The 20,136-nt window shown below is 44.0% G+C and overlaps 1 protein-coding gene and 1 long non-coding RNA gene across 7 annotated transcripts in view; one reads left to right on the forward strand and one right to left on the reverse strand.

The window, feature by feature from the left end:
* Positions 1-20,136, forward strand: part of NECTIN1 (nectin cell adhesion molecule 1) — a 383,707-nt gene that overhangs the window by 224,448 nt on the left and 139,123 nt on the right. The gene's annotated exons all lie outside the window — the stretch shown is intronic.
* The window catches only part of LOC134966624 (uncharacterized), a 355,275-nt gene that overhangs the window by 40,164 nt on the left and 294,975 nt on the right, over positions 1-20,136 (reverse strand). For 2 of the 3 annotated variants that reach the window (XR_010188680.1, XR_010188678.1), the window contains 2 exons: positions 19,430-19,594; positions 14,832-15,143 (listed from right to left, as the gene is read on the reverse strand). This is a non-coding gene — a long non-coding RNA (uncharacterized LOC134966624). Of the gene's footprint in view, positions 1-14,831; positions 15,144-19,429; positions 19,595-20,136 lie in introns of those variants that run through there. The other variant, XR_010188679.1, reaches the window with a different exon arrangement.

Here is a 20,136-nt window from a genome sequence, read left to right on the forward strand (position 1 = left end):
CAGCAGCTAGGAATGTGTGCGCAGATACTGTGTAAAAATGTGCAAATGCCGCAGCTGCCTGGATTTGTATTGACACGCCCACCGGCGGCTTTGTGAGTTCCAGTAGCTGCATTCAAAGGCGCAGCGTCACTCGCAGATTAGTTGTTCATTGAGCTTATCAGTAGCCCTATCATTGCACAGCATGGCTGTAGGATGTGAGACGCCGGAGCCGGTGTTACTGCGTTTGGGATCACAGACACACGCTGAGACACACCCTGGAAATGATCGTGACATGCCTGAATTTTTGTCACCTCCCCCCCCCCGTTACCTCCACTAACTCTTATACTTTCCGTGCCTGCTTACACATTGCAAAATAATAATTATAAACTAATCATGTGGATTTGCTTACTTAAAAAGAAACACCACCAGAAGGTAGTAGACAAAAATGGAGACAAGATAGTTACTTAATAGAGTGTTGGGCTACCCTGTGTTGCTAGCACGGTCTGTATGTTGCATGACAATTAGTCTAATAGTGTATGGGACTTATTAAATTGGGGACATGTACTAAGCTGTGATAAAAGTGGAGAAATGAGCTAGTGGAGAAGTGGCCCATGGCAACCAATTAGTTGTTCTGTATACTTTTATAGTATGCAAATTATAAATGTTACATCAATGCTGATTGGTTGCCATAGGCCAGTTCTCCACTGGCTCACTTCTCCACTTTTATAACTGCTTAGTACATGTCCCCCTAAGGGGCAGATGTACTAAGCTTTGGAGAGTGATAAAGTGGAGAGAGATTTGGGATCTATTCATGAAGCAGTGAAGAGAGCACAGTAGTGAGCCCATAGAGAAGTTGCCCATGGAAACCAATCAGCTGCTACGTATAATTTTATAGAATGCACTTTATAATGTTACCTCAACACTGATTGGTTGACATGGGCAACTTTTCCATTGGCTCACTTATCTATTCTCTTCACGGCTTCATGAATAGAACCCAAAGTACCAACCAATCAGCACCTAACTGTAATTTCCAAACACAGCCTGTAACATGGCAATTAGGAGCTGATTGGCTGGTCCTTTATCTCTCTCCACTTTATTACTCTAGTACATCTCCCCATAAGGGCTATATTTATGAAGCAATAGTTTTTACAAGCCACCGCTTCTTGGCGGGTTTCAGGTCAAATTTTAAAGTGGCTTTACACATAATGTGAGTGGCGCTTTAAATTTTCCCCTAAAACCCACCAAGAAGCTTGTAAAAATTGCCACTTCATAAATACTGTGTAGCCCTAAGCAAGAATGAAGCAGCATCATCCTTCCACAAAAAAGTACAGTAATTCAACTCAATACAAATACAGTAGTGTGAATTCCTGGCGCAAAAAGTTGTCAACCCAATCTAAATCCTCAACCGATCTGTCCAAATAACAGGTCAAACAACAATGAATTAAAATACAATGAGAGGATAGATCAAAGGCGATAACAAATTAAATTTAAGATGATACGTCACATATTTGGGTGTCCTTTCAGATGTTCACTCTTTCGATTGTCTCATGATATCCAGTTGTCAAACATGAAAAAAAGAAAGATGATACACATGCATGGGTGGTATTGCTTGAAGCACTTATTTGAACACCCTCTAAGTGTCCAGAAAAGAGAAGCCTATGGTGCCGGGCCCAATTTGCTAGTAGATGAGGATAGTATCTCGCCACCACTCTCCCGATTTTTAAGGACGTACCGAAACTCACATCAGAATAAATGAGAATAAGTGCGTAAAGGTATCTTTAGAACTCTATATCCCACGTGATCAAAAACAGGAAGAAGGCTGCTCTAGAAGCGTACCCCACTCACTTGGGAGGGGGATTAATTCCACATGTAAAGGTATCTTTCAAGCCGGGTTCAGGAATAGCAATCGCAGTGGTTCAAAAAGAATTTTATTAAGAGTCCATAAAACAACAATGAATTGCTTTTCTATGTGGTTTCCACTCTCTGGTCTGTACACAACATGCAGGTCAGGAATCATAGACAAAAACTGATGCAATCCGGATTTACACCAGTACAGTCATGTTATGTTGGACATACTCCAAAAGTGGTGTCCCATAAAAAACAAAATGATTGAATAAAAATGATGAAAAACTCACTACCTGGTTTCACCAACGACGTTTCGACCTCCTGGGTCTTTTTCAAGGTACATGTACCTTGAAAAAGACCCAGGAGGTCGAAACGTCGTTGGTGAAACCAGGTAGTGAGTTTTTCATCATTTTTATTCAATCATTTTGTTTTTTATGGGACACCACTTTTGGAGTATGTCCAACATAACATGACTGTACTGGTGTAAATCCGGATTGCATCAGTTTTTGTCTATGATTCCTGACCTGCATGTTGTGTACAGACCAGAGAGTGGAAACCACATAGAAAAGCAATTCATTGTTGTTTTATGGACTCTTAATAAAATTCTTTTTGAACCACTGCGATTGCTATTCCTGAACCCGGCTTGAAAGATACCTTTACATGTGGAATTAATCCCCCTCCCAAGTGAGTGGGGTACGCTTCTAGAGCAGCCTTCTTCCTGTTTTTGATCACGTGGGATATAGAGTTCTAAAGATACCTTTACACACTTATTCTCATTTATTCTGATGTGAGTTTCGGTACGTCCTTAAAAATCGGGAGAGTGGTGGCGAGATACTATCCTCATCTACTAGCAAATTGGGCCCGGCACCATAGGCTTCTCTTTTCTGGACACTTAGAGGGTGTTCAAATAAGTGCTTCAAGCAATACCACCCATGCATGTGTATCATCTTTCTTTTTTTCATGTTTGACAACTGGATATCATGAGACAATCGAAAGAGTGAACATCTGAAAGGACACCCAAATATGTGACGTATCATCTTAAATTTAATTTGTTATCGCCTTTGATCTATCCTCTCATTGTATTTTAATTCACAGTAATTCAACTGTTGATGGAGAACGCTGTACAATGTATTGTTCAAGAAAGAACACGGATGGAATGAGATATGACGAGTGGTGTCATAAACCTCCAGGTCTGTGCACTAGCACTCTGACGGACACTTAGGGGTTAAGGTTTTTGTGGGGAGGGTTTTGGTTTTAGATGGCAGGAACTGTGGATTGGTTCTCTAGTTGTTATGGGAGGTGGCATGGGCTTTTTGTGGGATAGTTTGCAAGGGGAAGGCTCTCTTCTCTTCTGGACATTTGCACTCTCTGTTGTTCAGGTATTGTGGAGTTTCTGAGTTCCGTTTGTGTCAGCTTTGTTAGGTGGGCAGTGTCAGAACAGCTGTTGATGGTTTAGGTAGAATTTTTGGTTACTTCCCCGGGGGGGCGTTCCATCCGCGGTGCAGGTTTTAGACGTGAATTCCAGTCTCCAGCAGGGGCCACCAATGGGCCAGGTGGGGCCCTTCATTCGTCATGGATGGGTAGACACCTCAAGTCAATGTAGGTGGATGAACTCATCACTTGGTGGTTATGCCCCGCAAGGGTTGGGCAGTAGGTCTTTCCTTTGCAAGTCGTTGGGGGCAAGGATGGTGGCAGAAGACCCTATCCTTGCTTGTTTCAATTTCAGTTTTGAGTTATTTGCTTACCGTTAGGCCGTTCTTTCCCCCCGCCACCATACTTTAGTTCTTTATATTTAATCTAAAACTAAAATCCCTCTAAATAAAAAGCTGACCCCTTTCACTTCCAATTCAGTTGTCTGTGTCATTATTTTAGTTGGTTAAGATCGTGGGAATGGAGTGCGAGTGTATCGGCCGATATTGAGTTTATGTCCAATTAAAATTTGATTGGGTTCAGATCTAGAAACTGAAAGTCAGCTATCCACCAATCAGCATGCTGGCAAACATTCACTGGCTGCAGGCTGGGAGGCCCTGTTACCGATAAGAGCTGTCCTTTGCAATCCTGATACTGATACATTTATTGTCATTATCAAGGGGGTGCTGGGTGGGATCCAGGAAGATGAAGAAACACCATAAGCTTCTATTGGATAACGCCATCTAAAAATGGATTTACCCACCAGGTATAAGCTCTGCAATGTATCGCATTTCGGAGCTTTGTACAGATAGAAATGCAAGCAAAACTATGAAAACTGGATTTTCTGAGTTTTGGATGCAGTTTCTCCTTTATTATTTATTATAGCACGCTAATTATCAGATATTTAGTAGATGGTTCAAGTATTACAGTATATTTAACTCAGGTGAAATAATCAAATATCTTGTAAGCTTGTCTATTTTAGTGTCATTTTCTGTATCCCCTCTTACAAGCCCTTCACTGGCTCCCCTTCCCTTTCAGAATCCAAATCAAGCTTCTCACACTCACTTACAAAGCCCTCACCCACTCCTCTCCCATTTACATCTCTGACCTTATATCCCTTTTACACTCCTGCTCCACTAATGCACACCGCCTCTCCTGCCAACTGATTACCTCCTCCCACTCCTAGCTCCAAGATTTTTCAAATGCTGCTCCCTACATCTGGAATTCTCTACCTCTCTCCCTCAGACTCTCCACCTCTCTATAAAACTTTAAATGCACTTGCAAGACCCACCTCTTCACCAAACCCAGCCAAATCTCATCCTAAGCCTCTGTTCCACCCTCACTGTCTACCCCACCTGTGTCACCCCTGTCTGCGTGTCCCTCTACTTTAGAATGTAAGATCTCACGAGCAGGGCCCTCTTCCTCCAGTGGCACAACTAGAATTTTTTCTCCACTAAGCCAAAACATTCTCTGGCGCTCCCCCCCCCCCCATAATTGCCACTAGTAAAGCGATGAACCTGCGCACACCGAAGGTGCGTGCTGCAAAAAGGGTGTGTGGTCTTGCTGAACTGGGTGTGGCTTTGCATAAAGGGGCATGGTATTGCAGAAAAAGACTACCTTATACCCCAGTTTTGCAACCTGCACGCCCAGACGTTGGCCACCCCATGAAAAAAAATTATCCTGATTCATGCCCCTTACATTATTTGTAATTTTTCCTCCTTATAGCAATGCCCAGTATACATTATGCCACATACGGCAATGGCCCTTAGACATAATGTCACACATAATAATGCCCATTACACAATATGCCACATACCGTAATGTCCCTGACACATTATGCCACACACCGTAATGCCTGTGACACATTATGCCATGCATCGCAATGCCCATTATACATTATGCTACACACTGCAATGCCCCTGAGACATTATACCACATACCACAATACCCGTGATATAGTATACCACACACGTAATGCCTGTGACACATTATGACACACACCACAATGTCCGTGATACAATATGCCATACACCGCAATGTCCGTGATACATTATGACACAGAATGCAATGTCCGTGACACATTATGCCACACACCGCAATGACCTTTACACATTAAGCCCTACAGTAAGGCTTCTAATTACTTTTAAATTACCTGCTCGTTGCAAGGGGTTTCATGCTCTTGGTTCAATGCACGGTGCCAGGGGTTTTCATGCTCAGGGTGTCATGCTCGTTGCCAGGGGTTTCATGCGCTAGGTGTTATGCTTGTTGCCAGGGGTATCATGTGCTGGATGTCAAGCTCGTTGCCAGGGGGTAATAGTCGTTGCCAGGGGTTTCATGCACTGGGTGTCATGTTCGTTGCGGAATCGACCCTGATGATGAATAGGTCCAAAAGTGACTAGATACTAATGTAGAGTGTATGCATTTAGCTCCATGCACTCCACAAAGAGCACATATGGTTGACTTGTGTCAAATTGTGCATCAGTTTTAGAATGAAAATTGGGGGGGCAAAGATAAAATGATAGGATCAATATAAGCAATCGCAGGAGTTGAGGTTGAAATGATTCGCTTGTGAAGATGGGTACAAGGAAGAGAATAATTACGGCGGCATAACATAACACATGTAGTAGTCACTTTCAATCACAAGCACTTTGTTAAAACTCCAAAATTGCATGTTTCTTTGTTTGTTTGTGAGAGGCCTTGAATTAAGCCATGAAAGGGTTAATTGTAAGCTCTCACGAGCAGGGCCCTCTTCCCTCATGTGCTTATCCTTTTCTTACTTTAATAATCCTCAACTGCCCAAATCCCGCAGTTTTGTGGCCACCTTGGAACTTATCTCTGTCATTTACTAGTGTAGTTATGCTTAGTTACCCTGTTCTTGTCCTATATTGTCCTCAACTGTATGTCACTGTTTTCCTGTTTTGATTATGTGCATATGTACTCTGTAATTGGGCGCTGCGGAACCCTTGTGGTGCCATATAAATAAAGGATAATAATAAAATAATAATAATTGCCAGAATAAAAGAGAGTTAGTGCCGTAGGTGGGCTATAGAGTGACCTCAGGCTGGAGGGTTCTATCGTCTCAGCCCAGGGATCATTGCCATGAAAACAAAATGATATTTTATACCAGCAAGTTTGATAGCATCTCCCACCTGCTGTGCACTGCTGATGGAACAGCGTCTCTAAGACACGCCAGGTTCACGGCTGGGGCCGGGCAGCGGGGTCACCTCCGCAGCAGTCTGTGTTTAGCAGGCACCGGGAGTGGGTACGGTATATACGTCCCAGCCAGGGCCGGGCAGCGGCACCACCACTGCAGCAGCCAGCATCTTGGTGTCCGTCCAAACTCCACACCAGTGCCGCATTGCCCGGCGTCCCTACCCCTCAAAAAGGCACTGGAGCTCCGCCTTCACCTCTTCTAATTGGGTGGTCACTCGAGACTGACGTCCTTTCTATAGGAATAATCAATCACTGTCACTGACTTTTAAGGTCCATACACACTTAACGATATAATGAGCGACGTCGCTCATTTTCCCCCTCCTTGAGCGACGTCACTCATTTTATCGTTAAGTGTGTATGCCTCCAGCGACGACCGATGCGCGGCCCCGCGGGTCGGCAACGATCGTCGCTGTCGGTAGGGCATGCATGAAGGATGTGGACTGTCGTCCACGACCTTCATGCAGGGCTGGCGGGGGCGTGACGTCACTGAGCGATATGAGCTGTCATATCGCTCAGTGCATACAGGCGGCCGGCCCGGGAGGGGGAAACGTTAGACGATGTCGCTCACAGAGCGACATCGTCTAATGTGTATGGGCCTTTACTGTTTTGTCGGGCAGCTTTCAGCAACCCCGCCAGCACCACGCCCCCATGCCATGGCGGGGTCTGCAGGGGCTGTAGTTACGCCACTGCCTCTTCCCTCATGTGCCTTTCCTTCTCTTACTTAAACCATCTTCTACTCCATACTCCCTTCGACGGCACCAAGGGCGGGATGTATTAAGATACATCGCCGCCCCTCACCGCTTATCACAGCAATGTTGATCGCATATGTACTAACATATGCGATCAATATAGTCACCTCCCAGGGGTCTCCACACTGCCTACACGCCGGGAAGCTGCAGCAGGCTGCCCCCCGGCGCCTCCTCCTCCCCCCTGCAGCCAGAAGAACCTCCGGCTGCGTTGCTAGGGGGAGGAAGAGATTACTTTCCAGTACCAGGGCTGCCCGGAGGAAGGTATGCCGGGGGGGAGGGGGGTTGGCGTCTGCGGCGGGGGCGGCGGGTTGCGGCGGATGGCGATAAGAAGCCCATAGGCTTCTATAGGGATGGCGATACCCTGGGCGGCGAAAAACCAGCGGTAGGGTCTTAGTACATTTGAAAATGCGGTAAAACCCCCGTTTTCGGGGGGTTTACCGCATTTTTCCTTTAGTGCATCCCGCCCCAAATCCCTTGTTTTCCTGCGACCCTGATACTTATTTAAGCATCGTTTGCTGATGTAGCTATGTTTATATACCCTGTACTTGTCCTATATTGTATTGATCTGTAAGTCACTATTTTCTTGTTTGGCTTATTTGTTTACGCTCTCTGTAACTGGGCGCTGCGGAACCCTTGTGGCGCCATATAAAGGATGATAATAATAATAATAATATTATACTAAACTAGCCACTCACTGGTAATCTGTGCCTAATGGATGCCCCTCAGTCAAAGCCTGCATTATAATTATTTTTCTTTATAGTTAGCTATTAAAAAAATCTATTTTACTTTATAGTTGCTATATGTATATTTTTTTTTACCAGACAAAGGTATATTACATTTTTATTAAAATGTGACTAATAGCTAGCACTCTTGTATAAATGTGCTACTTTATTACAACAGCAAAACAAGCACTTTAGCAGCTACTGTACATGAAAGTCAATTGCGAGCTGTAACTTACAGTATGGACAACTTAGCAAGTTTCTGTTCCCGCTCCAGTTTTCTATGCATCTACTATTCTAAGCTAAAGAAATATATATATATAAAATATATATATATTATATATATATATATATATTATATATATATACACACATGCGGAACTTTGGCAGGAGAGTTGTGCTCTCTCTGACACCCCAGGGCCCTTACACAGCAAATAAAGCCGCTATCGGACATTAATAATATACATGAAATAACTGGAAGATTATTCATAATAAAATATGTCCACTGTGCACTTTTTCAGTCCTTTGCAGCAGGTCTGTGCTAGGAGGGAGAATGCAGACCCGCACTGCGCCTTTATTTTTACTCTACAAGTACATCTACAGTTATTTGTCCACAAGCATATCGGAAACTATTACATAGACTGAAAGTTTTGCTTGTACCTGTCCATGCAATGGAAACAGCAAAAGCAAATCACTTCCAAGTACACCCTACTACCCCATGTCATGTAAAGTGTACTTCAGAACCACAGGAAGAGTAATTATCTATGCACATTAATTCTGAGTCTTCATGAGATGTGATCACATTGCCGCCCACTTCCGGTGAGCAGAAATCCCATGCGAGCAACCAACTGTGGGGCAGATGTATTAACTTGGAGAAGACATAAGGAAGTGATAAACCAGTGATAAGTGCAAGGTGATAAACACACCAGCCAATCAGCTTCAATATGTAAATTAACAGCTAGGAGTTGATTGGCTGGTGTGTTTATCACCTTGCATTTATCACTGGTTTATCACTTCCTTATACCTTCTCCAGGTAAATACATCTGCCCCAATATTCTGAGACAAACGTATATATGCAACTGCACTGCCCCAGCCCTCCACTTGCAAGAGCCATCATCAGCAATTGCCCCGTCCCTGGTGCAGGACATCCAATGTAAATCAGATGGATCTCTGCATACGCTCACCTCTGTCTGTACACCCATAATATGCTTCTTTTACATTCAAGCACCCTGTTGTCACCCAGTGACGTCTATCCAATGACTGAGATGAATCTGAAAAGCGACTGATATGCTGGTGAATCAGAATTGCTCAGAATTGCGAGCAAGGATCGTGCGCTGTTTGGTAAAAATGGCAAGATCCACTGATATTCTGAATCAGACCATCATTAAGTTTTGATATATCATACTATATATAACTTCTTATTCAAAGTTGGAGTATCTTCCTGTTGTTAACTAGGTGGCATCTCCACCGATAATAGGGGCGGGATACAGAACGCATTGCATTTTGCATATGGTGCATCCCGCCACTTCATCGCAAGCATAATTGATTTAATGATGTATTAATGCTGTATGCTTGTAGAAAATCACAAAGGACAGCTCTCCCGGTAAGAGCTGTCCTTCACGATGGAAGGACATCCGGGTTTAGGACCCAGGAGTCCTTCAGCGCATGTGTCTAGTCACGCACACGCCACGGAGGGGGGGGGGGTGCTTGGAGAGATCCAGTTGGATCCCTCTCAAGGGGAAACACGAAAGAATCCCATAGGTGCGCACTGTGTCCAAGCTCCGGAATGTATCGCATTCCGGAGCTTGGTATATATGAGAAAAGCAGTCAAACTCGGAAAATGGCATCTTCGGAGATTTGGCTGTAGTTGTAGCTTTGCTGCTTTCCATCCTAGATCTTTATGGTAAGGGAATAAGTTGACTCTCTACTACAATGTAGCCTAATCCACACAACATGGAATTATTTTTTAACTCTATCTAAATGCTATGTTATTCCCACAGTCAATGGCTGCCAGGACTTGCTGGGACTTTCACAAGTTCTTCAAAATGATTTAATACTGTCACCGTGAAGATGAGACCTGGCATATGGAAGCACATATTCTTTTTACCAGCCTGTCTACCACACTGGCCTGGGTGCGGCTGGTTTCACATTATTACAGAGGGACCCCTCGTTGCATGTCTACCTGGTACAGTGTATCTGTCATAGCATGTGTGTTGACTATTGCCATTGCAGAGGGATTCCATAAAAGTCCTAGCGGCTGATAACAGCTTCATATGCTTAATGAATAACCATTAGACCTAAATATTATATGAATACAGTATATAAATAACGAGACATAAGTTGTGTAAAAATTGGTCATCATTGTATCTAAATAAAATAGTTTGGTTGCAGAAGAAAGGACGGCCAGCTAATCAGTGGAAGCGCTTGACTGAATGCAAGTTCTAGGTACAGGGAATGAAGCTTCCCTGGGGGAGCAACAACATGGAGTCTTCACAGTAGCACACTTCACTTTCAACAAAATTAGCCTACCCAGTGTATTGAAGGGAAGCGTTCCTCACTAATGCATCAAGATGGTTACTGGATTACCCTCCGTTCCAGCCAACCAATCACCACGCCGATAAACTGACACAACAAAAAAGGGGAGCAACAAAGAGGCAGATATGGTAACAAGCCAACCCCCCACTAAAAACCTGACGACACACCCAATCTCCGACTTCACACAGCTAAAGGCTGACTAATATGCTGACACCAAACCACAATCCCAAACTTGAGACCACAATATAAATGACATTTTACATAAAACCTGGCTTTATAGGCCGTCACATTTACTTCAACGCTACATTATTTATATGTTTAGCGCATAGGTTGATGTGGTTGCATATTTATTTAGAGCACGTATAATAAAACAGTTTATCATTCATTTTGTGCCAACAGACAAGTACAAATATATCAGAGAGAGGGGAGAGGTTTGTTCACCTTGAAGGAGAAGCAAATGAAATCTTAGGCCTGATTGCCGCACAAGGTTCCTCCATGAAAATACCAAAAGGAATGTGGGGATGGAGGAAATAAATCACAGGGGCACAACATGAAATGATACTGTCACAAATTTATGAGCAAATTAATTAATAAGAGTAGATGCATTCATATTCTACAGATGTCCGCAGGGATGGCTTCCTGTACCGGCTTGTTATTAATGTTCTCCAGTCTTAGCTCGTTGACATGTAGAGGAGAAATCAGCATACTGAGTGTCTACAGACAGCACTGAATCTAACAGCTGATACCAGGAACTCAGAGTGACACAGCGCCAAGGGAAATGGAGAGCTAGTGGAGCTTTGGGCACAAATTAACTGAAGTTGTTACAGTAAGGTTAATAAAATAGGATCAGCTTCAGGTAATGGTGATTACAGACAGTGGGCCTATTGCAGAGGTGGATGCAAGTGGTGTCGGTGCTACGTCTTTGGTCACAGCGGATCTGAGAAGTTATGATAATGCTGCAGGTGCCGTCTTTTGTAACGAGACGCCCACCGCTGGCTTGTCAGACCCACGACATGCGTTTGAAGATACAGCATTGGAGAAGCATCAGGAACATGGCGCGGACCATCCGACTCCTAAGCAACCCTAAGGTTGCTCAACATCCACCGCAACTAAGCTGCCGAGGCCAGTGAATCATTGGCTGGTTTCGACACGCCCCCTAAAAAGGCGGAGACATGCTTCTGTTTTCTACAATACACACAGTGTCCACCCCCAAATGCCTGTAGCCTGTCAATCAAACTATGTCTAAAAAAGCCGCACTGCGACCGCTATCCCAAGACCATCATGGAACATACGCAGTGTGGCTCCAATGCATGTGCAGATCACCAAACATTGGGGGTCATTCCGAGTTGTTCGCTCGGTAAAAATCTTCGCATCGCAGCGATTTTCCGCTTAGTGCGCATGCGCAATGTTCGCACTGCGACTGCGCCAAGTAAATTTGCTATGCAGTTAGGAATTTTACTCACGGCTTTTTCATCGTTCTGGCGATCGTAATGTGATTGACAGGAAGTGGGTGTTACTGGGCGGAAACAGGCCGTTTTATGGGCGCAAGGGAAAAAACGCTACCGTTTCCGGAAAAAACGCAGGAGTGGCTGGAGAAACGGGGGAGTGTCTGGGCGAACGCTGGGTGTGTTTGTGACGTCAAACCAGGAAGGACAAGCACTGAACTGATCGCAGATGCCGAGTAAGTCTGGAGCTACTCAGAAACTGCTACGAGGTGTGTAATCGCAATATTGCGAATACATCGTTCGCAATTTTAAGATGCTAAGATTCACTCCCAGTAGGCGGTGGCTTAGCGTGTGCAATACTGCTAAAATCGCCTTGCGAGCGAACAACTCGGAATGACCCCCATTGGGCCTAATTCAGACCTGATCGCTGGGCAGAGATTTTTGCTATCCTACAATCAGATATTCGCTGCCTACAGGGGAGTGTATTTTCGCTGTGCAAGTGTGCGAACGCATGTGTAGCAGAGCTGCACAAACTGATTTTGTGCAGTCTCTGCTCAGTCCAGGACTTACTCAGCCGCCGCGATCACATCAGCCTGTCTGGGACCGGAATCGACGTCAGACACCCTCCCTGAAAACACTTGGGGCGACACGCCTGCGTTTTTCCAGACACTCCCAGAAAACAGTCAGTTGCCAGCCACAAACTCCCTATACCTGTCAATCTCCTTGCGTTCGCCCGTGCGATCGCTTTTTTCACACCATCCCGTAGCTATGCATCAATCCCCGTTGCTATGGTCCGTCACGCCTGCGCATTGCGGTGCATACGCTTGCGCAGTTCGGACCTGATCGCAAGCTGGGAGAAAACGCAGCCTAACGATCAGGTCTGAATTACCCCACCTTGCTCATCAGACTGTGACCAGACCAAACCAAACCTGCTCCCACTTCCAAATAGAGACCCAGATGATGAAGATGTAAGGAATGCGAGCAGAGCGGATGTGTGGGAAGATCACATGGAAAAAAATTTAAATGTCAAAAATGAAATAGGAAAGGGAAAGGTATGTAATTAAATTTTTATAAAAAAAATAACAATTACATAGAGCCTACGGGCCTGAAGCAGAATACTACAGTATGCCAGTTGACATAGTGTTTATATTTATATGTGTATGTGTGTGTTTGTGTGTATGTGTGTGTCCATATAATTCTGCCTCCTATGGCTGCTTGTTCCTAGGTATATGGAACAGGTGTGTAAGACGTTGTTTGCACAGACGTTGTGAAACGCATACAGACTGGGAAAAAGATGTATTGGCACCTAAGAAAGCCGTGTAATTTACAGGTGGTTCGGAGAAGGCACAAATAGCGGATATCATCATCAGCATTTGCAATCCACTTGGGATTGACTGTCTGCAAATGCACCCTGGCAAAACCATATTGCACAACAGGTGGGGCAGATTTAAATGTGCATATCGATTTAAAGTTGGAAGAGGTGACCTACAGTGGCTTAAGTCTAAGTGTCAGTGTAAAATGAAGCTGTCCAGTATTTGCACACTACATGCAAAAGCAGACTATTTTCCATACATACAAAAAATCTAAAATAATTAATGCCCTTGCACTGCAAAATGGTTTGTTCCAGGAGCAAATTGCATGCTGTTTACTTGCTCCTAACTCTAAATCAGGTCTAATACTGTACTGTATGTGGTTGTGGCAAAACCACAAAACAAGTCGATAATTAATGTAAATTAAATTGTTGTATTTTAAATAAGCACATTGGTTCCTGTCATGTTGGGGTTTTAGGTGAAATTGATTTTTTCAGCTGTTAGTTCTGCATCATCATTATGCTTACATTGATAATTCATACAATGTAGTTAGCATCATTATTTGGATTTTACAAACAACTACTATTCAATTAAAACACATAATGAACATAAGATGACTGTTCTTTATACAAAGGTCAGGATCCGATTGTCCACTGATATGGTGCCATATTGGGAATTACAGTATGTTTTTTTTTTTATCAATGCTATTAATTATAAAATGGAGTGTATGGAATGCTAGAACAAATTGGGGCAAAAAAACTGTAAAACAATATATATGGCCAAAGATGGAATTGTCTAAAAGTACCGTATTTGCCGGCGTATAAGATGACTTTTTTGCCCTGAAAAACATGCCTCCAAGTGGGGGGGTCGTCTTATACGCCGGGTGCACTTCAGTTGGGATAGACATAGCTGCCATAGTGGCCTTCCGATACTCGCCCGGTGCGATACAGGGGTGCCAGCCTTTTCGGCGTGACCGGCCCGTTCTGCTCGGCGGGAAGCAGCGGCGCTCCGGCCCGCCCCTTGTCTACGCAGAGCTCGCACATGCGGACTTGCGCACTAGTGCCAATTACAGGGAGATGCAGGGACTGGCCGGAGGCGCTGCGGTCGCGTTGTGGCCGTACAATGGTGACAATGACAGGTACTGTAATGGCACTAATACTAATACTAATGGCACTCATGTGAAACCGGTAACAATAAATGCACACAGGGGTATACTTTTATACATTTTTGGAGTGTTGCTTGCGCCGAGGAGGGAGTGTGTTTTCTTTAGTGAATTACGTTTAATAAACTTGCACTGTTTTATGTTTACTGTACATGTTTGATAACATACAGCCTTGTGACAGTTTTCCTGCATGTCATAAGCATTCGAATATAAATTAACATGTTGAAATCAAATCTGATGTTCTTTTACGTTTTATTTGGTGTGTGGAAGGTGTGCGGAAGAGGGGGTAGTCTTATACGGCGAGTATATAACAAACTCTATATTTTGAGTGGAAATGTTGGGGGTCGTCTTATACGCCCAGTCGTCTTATACGCCGGCAAATACGGTAGTGAGTTTTCATAATTAGTGTGTTTTTTTATTTTCTTAGATCCAGGAACAGTTTGCTTCAGTATAACATGCATGAAACCACTACAATTAAAATACATACAGTATAATAATTTCAATATGACAAGGTTAAAGAGGACACAAGGGGAAAATGAAATAGAGACATATAAAGACAACTAAGATAGTGACAGATACAGTATTAACAGTGGCATTCAATTACCAAATGCCCTAGAAAGGGTGGATAAAAAGAGTCGCCGACTGTACTTGGGAATACACTGGAGACAAGGATAGTGCCTGCAATGTCGGACTGTGACATGAAGGTCTCACCAGCGAAGTGCAATCTTAGAGGCCCACTAAGGTGTGTGGCCAGTTTCTGTGAGGGGTATGGCATCCTATAAGAGATATATAATAAATAAATTAAATATGTCTAGCAAGTCGTAGAACCATCTTTATCACAGGGGAGAAACAGCAGACTGGGAACAGTGGTGCTGAGGTTGGGAGGGGAAGGGACAACAGACTGGGGTAGGGGATGCTGGAACTGGAATCAGGGCTCCTGGGACTGGGAGGGGAAGTGACAGGAGACTGCAAATAGGGGTGCCGGGACTGGAAACAGGGTTGGCAGGACTAGGTGGGAAAAGAATAGCAGACTGGGAGATGGGGTGCTGGAACTAGAAAGTGGAGGAACAACAGACTAGGAGAATGGGTGCTGGGAGGAGGGAGGCACAGAAACTCGGAAAGGGGTGCTGGGAGAGAGAGATACAGAAGACTGGGTGCAACACTGCACTCATGAGAAGAAGCATCAGATACTCCCATGAGGCTGCTGCTGAGCTTCATGGTAGGGATGGCCATTGTCCATCGATGATTACAAATCATGATGGTTGATGGCCAATGTCAAAGTTTTGCCATCAATGGCAGAGAACTAATGGTTCTCCACCATCGATGGTAGAGACACCATGATGGTTGTTTTTTTTCTCCCACTTAATGTCAGGTATGAAGCCTAGCTCCGCCACCAATAGACCAAGAAAACATTGCCCCCAGGCTCTGTCTGGCTGGTGGTTTACTAATCCATAGTGCAGGGATTCGGGGATGGTTGAAACCATTGATGCTTTACCTGTGAATGTTTTTATATCATCGAGGTTAACCACCAATGGTATCATCAATGGTGACCATCAATGATTAATACATCCCTACGCCACGGGTCCAGGGAGCATGTGATGGGCTCCTCCAATCATAACTCAGCACATGCTCCTCTCACCCCTCTGAATAGTCTCATGATAATTATTTCCCAGTAGTACACTGCCCCAATAACTGCTAGACCCCATTACCCACGCTCAGCCTGCAGACACTGCCAGGTCAGTCAAAACAGCTTTGATTATTGCTGCACTGCATCTTGAGCTCTGATTAAGAAACCAGTGCTGTCACCATAGACCACACCCTCTTGAAATAGAGGGCGTGGCTACAAATAGGTGAGGTCCACCAGGGATTTCCCAAAATCTCTGGAATCCCAGTCCAAACCTTACTGCATGGCTACAACCAAGAGGGTGGAGACCTCTGTTTGTGAGAGCTTACATTCTTGGAGAGTGGGGCGTTTAACTTGGAGTTGAATTAGGAAGAGATGAGGAGGGAGGACAGAGGGCATGAGTTTGTAGGCTTAAGCGAACAAGTGAGTTTTCAGAGTGAATATGAAAGAGTGCAGGTTGGTAGAAAATCTAAATGGGCAAAGTTGTGAGTTCCAGAGCACAAGAGAGAGGAGAGAAACAACACAGGAGATGTCTTGTACGCATGAGTTGAAGAAAGTAAACACTGAGGAGGCAAGGCAACAGAGTAGGAGTTAAGAGAGTGAAGGATATATTTACTAAAGGTTAATTTTGATTGATTAAAAATCGATTAAATCAATGAGTAAATATACCCCTTAGAGGCAGGGTGAACAGAGATCATGTTGAAAATGCAGGGGGGTGAGGAGCAGTTGACTGCTTTGAAAGTGGGTACTATATGTGAAGCGTAAACTGGATTCTATAGTGGAAGTGTAGTATATAATTAGAGCGACAAGACATGAAGATGAGACAAGCAGCAGCATTGAGAACAGATATTGCCAGGGAATTGAAACAGAAGTCCAGAGAGTAGGAGGTTGCATTAGTCAAGACACAATGGGGCAGATGTATTAAGCCTGGAGAAGTGATAAAGCAGTAATAAGTGCAAGGTGATAACACACCAGTGAATCAGCTCCTAACTGTCATTTTTCAAACTCGTAATGATTGGCTGGTGTGTTATCACCTTCACTGCTTTATCACTTCTCTAGGCTTAATACATCTACCCCAATATAATAAGGATGAGGAAAGAGATTTAGTAGACTCAGGAATGAGAGATGAGAAAGGGGCCAAAGAGAGAACCTTGGGTACCACCAACTTTAAGAGGATGAGAGAATTAGGTAGCGTTGTAGGGATAGACAGAGAAGGAATGGGTAAAAAGGTATGAGGACAACAATGATAGTGTCACAGAGCCCAAGAGAATGTTTGGTATGAATGATGAGAGGGTAGTCAACTGTGTCAAAGGCAGTTGACAATTTCCAGGATAATGAAACCCTTAAATAGAAAGTAAATTAAAAATTGACCCTTAAATAGAAGCAACCTTGGTGAGGGCGTTTTGCATGGAATGAAGGGAGGAAAAACAAGATTGTAGCATGTAAATTAATCAAGTGGGAGGAAAATAAAGCTTATAGGCATTGGAAGAAAAGTTGTTACAAGAGTTTGGAGGCAAAAGTGAGAAAACAGATGGTTGAGTTTGTGTGACTGGCCATTGGAAGACCGCCGGTCACCATACCGACGGCGGAATCCTGGATTTTAGATGGCCGTTAGGGGGTGCGAGTGCAATGAAGCCCTTCTGGGCTCACTGCGCTCACCACGCAGCAGGCTCGGTGGCTCACTGCGCTCACCACAGGTTCTATTCCCACTCTATGGGTGTCGTGGACACCCACGAGTGGGAATAGTCCCTGTTGGTCGGCATGACAACCGTCGGGCTATCCAGCCTTCGGGATCCCGGCGTCGGTGTAATGCCGGTCACATAACCGCATCCCAAAACAGATGGTGCAGTAGTTAAGGAGGAAGCCAGGATACAGAATACATATGAGATTTTTGTTAGAATAGGAGAGACGAGGGTGTGTTTAAACGAGGAGGAAATAGAACCAATGAAGAGAGGTTAAAGAGGTGGGTGAGGTGCGAGAAAAACTGAGAGAGAGGGAGCAGAGGAGGCGGGAGGCGGTCGAGGGAGCAGTTGGAGGATTAGGAGGAAAAGGTGGGTTAAGGATGAAAATAATATTTTGTAGGAAAAGTAAGTTGCAAAAGCACGTGCCGTGAAAGAGAGAAGGATCAAGATAACGCTTACCCTTCAGGAACAAACGGGAAAAAAAACTCTTTTTGATAAGTAATATGTATAGTAAATGTAGAACATTTGTTCTTAAAGCAAATTGTGCTTTAGATAACTGTCATATTACATGACCACCAGGGATTTTACTATTTCTCTAACCAAGATAAGTGGCAACACTTTGACTTCATAGCATTTGCAAATTATTATTATTTTTTTTTTTTACATAATCTCACTGTGGCTTTTTTGTTCTAATTACTTAAAAACAATATGACAACAGCAAATAACCTCTGGTCCCTTACTCAATAATGGTAAAAATATATTTTCCTACTGTAAAAAAAATAATTTCAGGGAGATAATGCAGGTAAAGCCTAGACCAGCTGACAAAGGGAACATGTTCTGCTCCAGTCAAGGGGCATATCTAGTGCTGCCCAGTGGCATATTCAGCACCACAAGGTTGAACCTATAGTACAGGCCAAGGCCACCAGGCGATGATCCCCTCCTCCACCCAGGTAGGAGCCACTGCTGGACAGGAATAAATGAAAGCTTCTATAATGTCATTTACTCTGTGAATATATAACATGTTAATAAAAAAAAAAGTTATTACATTTTATGTATTATGAGTTTTATGGGAGGGGTGTCGTACGGTATGCCGGCGCTCGGGCTCCCGGCATCCAGCATACCGGCGCCGAGAGCACGACCGCCGGCAACCCGACAGCGTGGCGAGCGCAAAGGAGCCCTTTGCGGGCTCGCTGCGCTCGCCACGCTGCGGGCACGGTGGCGCGCTACGCACGCCACACTATTTTATTCTCCCTTCAGGGGGGTTGTGGACCCCCACGAGGGAGAATAGTTGTCGGTATGCCGGGTGTCGGGATTCCGGCGCCGGTATACTGTGCGCCGGGATCCCGACATTCGGCATACAGAAGACCACCCTTATGGGAGTATAATAAAAAGTGCCACTGTTACCACCTGTACATGCCCACGCGTTTGGCTGTTTTTGGAATTTGCAGTTGGAGCTTTGTTAACACTAGTGGGTAACTAACCTACCATCCAGTTGCCCCTTTTTGTGTGTGTATACTGTATGGTCTTTATTTGTTTTCTTTTGGAGTATTGTGGTTTTATTTTTCTTCCTTTTTAATGTTCTCTATTAAAAACAATGTTAACAATAATGTTTTTCCCATGCATATTAGATATATTTCTTTTTCAAATATTATGGTAACTGTCAGTTTCAATATTATTTGATATATAATTATATCCCAAAAACAGATTAAATGTGATTTCATTTAAGAGTTTCCTTTAGCAACAAAAACCTACTCACCTGTTGGGTGTTTGTATGGTTCCCAGACCAGCTCAGCTCCCATAATCCTCCCTGCTCTCTCTGTTCTGAGTTACACGCTCTGTCAGTCACACCTTAAAGCAGCTTGCTGGGAGTCGTGGAGCCGTGTCTTCTAGAGTAAGATGATGCCTTTATTCGATATGTAACCTGTCAAAAGTAAAGGCTCTAAATATTATCAATGCTCAGTTGTTCAATACCATCAACCTTATCATGTGATACAATAACTAAGGGTTAAAAGACTAAAGGGAACATGTACTAAGTAATGATAAAAGTGGAGAAGTGAGCCAGTGGAGAAGTTGTCCATGGCAACCAATCAGCTGCTCTGTGGGGGTAATTCCAAGTTGATCGCAGCAGGAATTTTTTTAGCAGTTGGGCAAAACCATGTGCAGTGCAGGTGAGGCAGATATAACATATGCAGAGAGAGTTAGATTTGGGTGTGGTGTGTTCAATCTGCAATCTAAATTGCAGTGTAAAAATAAAGCAGCCAGTATTTACCCTGCACAGAAACAAAATTACCCACCCAAATCTAACTCTCTCTGCACATGTTATATCTGCCTCCCCTGCACTGCACATGGTTTTGCCCAACTGCTAAAAAAATGTCCTGCTGCGATCAACTTGGAATTACCCCCTGTATACGTTTATAATATGCAAATTATAAATGTTACGTCAGTACTGATTGGTTGCCATGG

The sequence above is a fragment of the Pseudophryne corroboree genome, chromosome 10 (genome assembly GCF_028390025.1).
Source record: "Pseudophryne corroboree isolate aPseCor3 chromosome 10, aPseCor3.hap2, whole genome shotgun sequence".
In the NCBI taxonomy this organism is placed as follows: Eukaryota; Metazoa; Chordata; class Amphibia; order Anura; family Myobatrachidae; genus Pseudophryne; species Pseudophryne corroboree.